The 6,623-nt window shown below is 39.9% G+C and overlaps 1 long non-coding RNA gene across 1 annotated transcript; it reads right to left on the bottom strand.

The window, feature by feature from the left end:
- Nucleotides 1–4,676: 4,676 nt before the first annotated feature.
- Nucleotides 4,677–6,013, bottom strand: LOC120443500. The gene is made up of 3 exons (XR_005615464.1): nucleotides 5,767–6,013; nucleotides 5,428–5,522; nucleotides 4,677–5,177 (listed from the first exon to the last, which is right to left on the bottom strand). It is a non-coding gene; the product is annotated as an uncharacterized LOC120443500 (long non-coding RNA).
- Between the last annotated feature and the right edge of the window lie 610 nt (nucleotides 6,014–6,623).

The following is a 6,623-nucleotide window of genomic DNA, read 5'->3' as shown; positions in this document are numbered from 1 at the left end:
ACATAACAAGCAGTGCATGTGCAAACTGCAGCAGGACTAAACATGAGGGGCTGCAGTGTTTGGCATACATTAGTGTGATGATCTGACATCTCTGTCAGTCACTGAGAAATATTATTTATCATATCAGAATTAAGCACCTCCTCATCACCATGTGTTCTCCAGCAAAGACACTAAATCAGTGCTAATCTTAGTCTTTTCTCTCATTAATGTCAGCTTATTTAATTTGAATGTGCATGGAGTACTGAATCATGAAGCTACTTTCACATGGAACATTCAACTGAATTAATTTAGTTACAACTTTTATCACAGTGAGCTTCTTAGAGCCTGTGACAGTCTGAAGGTTGCACATAGGCCTTACAGCAGTTTGCCAGTCTGAAACACAGGAGCATGTAAAAAGGAAAATGGGACTCGGCAGCAGCTAAATGTAAGACAAGTGCTTCTGTCCACTGTCTCACACACACACACACACACACACACACACACACACACACACACACACAGTTCATACTCTGATGGGTGAAATGAGCACTGAACCCTGACCACTATCACCTTAGTGAGATATTTACAACACTGAAATCACACAGATCCCAACATGCTGAAAGACGTTCAGTGGTGTTATTATGTTATTTTATCTGGATTTATCCACATGTGAACAGGTTACAGGAAGCTTCTTGGCCTCATTATTTGGGAGACCATATGTACATCATGACATTAAAGTACAGATGAAGCCAAAGCACCAAATCCCTCTCTTTTATGTTAAGGCTTTGCCCTGGACAAACACATGTTTTTGCACATGACATCGTCTGCTTTGCTAAGGACAGAATGTAACACAAAAGTGTCTCTCTGGTTTTCTTAACCTTTTCTGATGTAAAATGACATAAGCAAAGCTTAAAATGCATAAACATGATTTATGCTAACAGTGTTCTGGTGCATGTACACAATCCCGTGATGTCATGGTTTTTGACTGGGTTATTAGCACTTCACTGAGGATGGACCACAGTCTGTAGCGCCACATAGTTTCAGCTACTGCTACACTGTTATGCTGTGTGCATCTAATGAGAACTGAATTTCAGAAGTTCATATATTATTTTGGAAAAATATGTCTTTAATTCAAGTGTGTGTCACCACAGTGCACACTCATTTGGTTTAGTGGTTTAACCATTCCTCATACTCATACTGGCAGAAGTGCCCAATGAGCACTCAGTCAGCTCCTGCAAAGGGAAGCATGCCCCCTCACAGCTCACCTGCATGCCTCCATCGCTCTTCCTCTCACATTCCTTGGATTCCTCAGGCCTTCTCACCGACACCTTGCTGCCTGCTAAAAGAAAGAAATGATTTAGAACTAAAAGTTAATCTGGAGGAATATTTATTCCTTGAAATCTGTGGGGATGGTAAAAGTCCATCACAGGGCCACCAGTTAACCTATATATTCTTTTTGACTGTTGGAGAAAGTCAGCGTACCCAAAGAGAACCCACACAGGCAGAGAGAAAACATGCAAACCCCAGCCAGCCTGAGAGGTGACAGTGCTGCCCAGCTATATCCGGGGGGGGGGGGCAGTGATGACTTCCACTGAACTTTATTCAATTTCCTCTGACCGGTCCAGCTTTCCAAAGACATACGTGTTAGGTTAATGGCTGTCCCAAACACAGCAACTGTAGCCTCAAGGTGATTTAGGTCCTACAGGAAGAAAACCACAACAATTAGACAAAACCCTGGAAGAAAAACTCAATTTTAAGAACAAGAAACCTCCAACAGGACCGGGCTCAGGGAGGGCAGAGAGTGGGCAACAGGACAAAAATCATGCTATAAAATAGTCACACAGAGAGAGTGAAGAGAAGTGAATCAGAAACACTGAGTGCATCATGGGAAGTTCCCAGCAGCCTAATGTTATTACAGTATAACTAAGGTCACATGATCCAGCCTTAACTATATGTGTTGTCAGAAAGCAAAGTTGTAAACTTAATCTTAAACGTAGAGATGGTGTCTGTCTCCCAGATTCAAATATGAAGCTGAGGCCTCTGCCTCCCACTGTACTGTTGAAAACGAGCGAATGGCTCCATTAGAACAATACAGCGCTGCAAGGTCTTTAAGACAGAACAGGGCCTGCTTTTAATGAATGTCATTTTAAATTCAGATGTGGATATAACAGGGTGCTGATGAAGAGGAGCTAAAGTGGGAGCAATGCTGTGTTTGTCCTGTCCCAGTTAGCACTGTTGGGAACAGCTGAAGGCTTTTCAGGGAACTTTTAGGATAAAAGTAATAACTGCAGTCGAGTTTCTAGCATAACTCTGACACAGGATGTTTCGAATTGTAACATTATTGCACAAATAAATGAAGACAGTCCTACATATTTGTTTAATATGCACACTGAAGGAAAATGAATGGACTGAATAAGATCCAAACCGATGCAGTGCTGTATGCTTAATATACATGTTATAATTAGTGTAATAAAATAGTGATCAGTGCTGTTAAATGCTTCACTGAGATCAAGCAGGACAAACAGAGTCAGACTAAAACTATTCAAATAAACAATTCTGCTGAAAGTCATCAGTTAACTGTTTGTCAACTAGTCTGTGGAGACTTTAGAAACAAAGGGAAGGTCAGAAATCGTTCTATAATTAGCTTTGACCGCTGAATCAAATGATGTTGTTTGAAGTAACAGTTTGATTACTGACACCTTAGAAGTCTGTGGTACGTAGAAATCTGTGACTATGTTTTGCCTTCATTTTCATTTCATGGCTTTGTTGAACATCATTCTCACTCTTTGTCAGCGCGGCCACAGCTGAGACCAGACCTGCTCTGGGAACTAAAACCTCTTGCAGATCCATGTTCGAGGATTCACCTGTTATAAGTTCTGTTTTAAGAGAAGCTCTGCCAGGCTTTAGTCGTCTGCCTCTTCTTCCTGTCTGCTGAGTAAAGCAGCTCATACTAAGATAAGCTAATTAAGAGCAAAGCTTGTTTAATCACCACAAAATGGGCAACAAAAGGTGTTTAAAAAGTGCTGCTCACACAGAATCCAGTCAATTAGAGGACAACCTTCCTGGGAGAACTTGCCTTCTATTTTAGGTTAATGCACATGGTCCCTGTGCACATGTCTGTCCACACACACTTTCTCAGACACAGTCTTACTGATGCAAAAACAGTCTCTTTGTGCTTACCAAGTGCTGATGCGGGAGTTTTGATTCATTTAAAGCTCTGCTAAAGAGTCGCAGATCTCACCGTCATTTTCACTCCAAGACAAACACTCGGGATGTGCCAGGAGACAGACGCAGAGCCGGCCGCCGAGGACGAACAGCTAGCCTGCCACACACTCTTCATCATGCTGGTGAGGCTCAACTCCACAATATCCTCCTCTTCTTTGTTCTGCTTGTGTTTCTTATCTGTCCACACACATCTCTCAGCCTATTTCCAGCTCTTCAGGTCCACTTCCCTCTTCCTCCCTTCTGCTTTCTGTTTTCTTTCTTTCATACGAGCCGCTTTGCATTCACCAGATAACAACACAAAATTCAATTTCTCGCTGAGTTACCTCCCTAATGGCTAAGTGGCGGTGTGTGTGCTGCGTCAGCCTCAGCCGTGTGTTGAAGGCTGAGGCTGGTGGGTGGCACACAAACGGATGTTCCTGTGCTGTACTGAGTTGGTGGCTGTTTTCACACACTCTAAGAACTAAAACTGATAATTACTTAAATATTTTGGTGCAACACTTTTACACTCAAAAATAATGAGTAAATACAAAAACAATCACATCTCTTAAATACACCTTATTAATTGAGTAAATCCAACTAAAATGGAATAAGTTGTTATGAACAATTAAAGATGTTACAGTAACATACAAAATTGAGTAAATACAATTGAAAATGTAAGTTAAAACAACAGTAACCAAAAGTTCAAACTACATAAAATATTAATTAGGAAATGCTGAAATGCTTGGCACATATAACCTACACCATTACAATTATTTGTTTTTAAATAATGGTTCAATTTACTTAATATTTTAAAGTTAACTTAAGCAAAAACGTTAATTACAATTAAGTGTTTATATATACACATATACATATATACACATATACATATACATACATATATATACATACATACACACACACACACACACACACACACACACACACACACACAGGAAAAAAAGAACCACGTCAGTTCAACATTGTTCACAATGATTTATTTTAACCAGCTTTTTTGTGAATCACACATTTAGCAGATTCCTTCTCTGAACACAGTGAGCTGAAATCTGTTCTACATTCAGTGGATAAAACTTGGATAAAATTTCAGTCACAACAGCCTTATATAATAAAATTGCATGCAAATTGGCATGCTTGATAAAACTCTGTAAAACTGGCATATTGATGCTAACAACAAGAAAAAATGTACCTGCCATACAAAGAATAAAAGTGGCTCAAGTGAACGCAGTGCTTTTTACTTTTCAGAAAAGGTCAAATGACAAAAATAAAATTAAGATCCCAAAAAATATAAATCCTGAAAAGAAAAAAAACATTTGCACTGTGACATAGTTTTTGAACATCTTATTTTGATTCCAAAAATTGGGCAGATTATAACTAAAGAGTGACCAAAAAACATCCATAATTTAAATAAAAAGGTTTCAAAAGGATTGCGCTAAAAAAAAAAAAAAAAAAAAAAAAAAAAAATACCATACAAGATACTCTCCCATTTACACCTTAATGTGAATCTGGAAAGTTAATACAAAAACACAGTTTATGGTACAAACATTATTTATGAACAGGAATGTCAACACAATGTAATGCCGCAACTGAACCTTTTGATGAGCATTACATGTCACTTAACAAGTCTAACACTTTAAGAACAGCCCTGTGAAATTTTGTCTACAATGAACAGAGGTCATTTTTCAGTCTTTGAACCTTGACAGAAAGGTTTCCTGGATCCAGCTCCATGAACACTTTTTGAAATGCTTCAAATGTGCATTTGAGATTCTTGGGGTGTTTCAGATCCAGAGCATAGCACAGTCCCAAAAGATAGCAACAGGCTTTGCTCAGATTCCCAAGTTTGCCCAGAACAGTAACGCCTTCAATAACAATACCCACACATCAGTAGGTTCGCCTGACCTGTCTTGATTCTACAGCAGGTAAATCTTCATCACCTCCTCAGCCAAAGCCTCTTCAACAAAGACAGCATCAGCACCGTCCTTTAAAAAGAGAAACAACTGTTTTAAGCTCACGTATTTCCAAACATTGAAACAAAAAGTTTCATTTGTATGAGATCACCGGTACTCATAATATGTGGACACTGTGCTCCAAAATCTTTGAGCAAATGCTATTCTTTTGTATGCTTTGAAGTGTTTTTTTTTTCTTTAGAACAGTATCTTAAAACTTTTCTATGATCTCACAAGCTAAAATAAACTACTAATATTCCTAAAACAGATTTATTGCACCAACCTCAAAGGTTTTGATTAAGGCACTTGGATCCTCTCCCAGATGGTCAATGAGACATCTGATGATGACTTCTCGTTTTTCTCGATGGAATTTCCACTCTGTAAAACAGGAAGTCTCAACTGAGGCAAAATTTGTACATTTAAAACATGACTTACCATTTCTAGCTTAAACATAACTATTTTTTTTTTCTGTTGTTGACCTGTTTTCACACCCACCATCAAGGTAAGAACACCTGTGGAGCTAAAATATTGAACAGAAACCTCAGAAAAGCGTTTTTAGTGGAAGGGCCTCTTCAATGCTGTGTTGGAACGTTTTGTGGTTAGAAAATGCAATCTTCCTTACCTGAAGCAGAAGGTTTAACTGTGCCCTGTGGCGTTGTCCAGCAGCACCTTTCTTGGCTTGAAACAAGGACAGGAGTTTGGATGAATACAAGTCCAATGATGACATGAACTTTGGTTCAAGGTTCAGGGTCGTGATCCTATGAAACTCTGCACTGACCTGGATGGGAGAGGACAAAAAACCAAGGCCAAAAAATCTGAAGGCCAAAATTCTGATTCAATCAAAAAAAAAATCTTTAAGTGAAACTACCATTTTTGCAACCTGGACCTTATTTTCTAACATGCAAAGATTAATTTACTCATCCAGACATAAATCCATATAAGTGGAGTTGTTCAGTATGCAGACTAAAGCCTTAGTGGAAGATAATACTTTATGTTAAGCTTCTAAATTTTATGTTATGAATTGCTTGCACTATTTCCCTGTGAGATTGTATAATGTTGGAGGGAAGAGGCGGAGCCAGGTTGCCCTCTGAACCATCGTCTGCCAGGCAGCGATGCGAGAGGAACACACCGCTGAAGTGGCGCACATATTCAGAATCGCGTCAGCGGCTTTACAGAGAAAGCCTTTCAGCTCCTCTGGCAGCTCTGCTTCCTCCACCTTCCTGGAGATGACAAATGCTAGCAAGGCAGTGTTGTTAGTCACTGCAGCTGACTGAACAGTGCATTGATGTGCGCGATCAGTGAACCTTGCTATCAGCTGGTCAAGTTTGGCGGGGTGGGCCGGTCGCTGTCCAACGACCTTGGTCATTTTGGTGCCGAAAACTGAAGAGAGGCTCGGCTCTAGAGGGGGAACAGGCGGAAAACTCCGGTCTGTGAAGCCCTCCGTTTCATGCGAACTGTGAGACCTAGACAAGTGTGAGC

Source organism: Oreochromis aureus, linkage group 2 (assembly GCF_013358895.1).
Source record: "Oreochromis aureus strain Israel breed Guangdong linkage group 2, ZZ_aureus, whole genome shotgun sequence".
Classification (NCBI taxonomy): Eukaryota; Metazoa; Chordata; class Actinopteri; order Cichliformes; family Cichlidae; genus Oreochromis; species Oreochromis aureus.
Note: the sequence above shows the minus strand (reverse complement) of the source record. Positions and strands in the feature narration are given on the sequence as shown.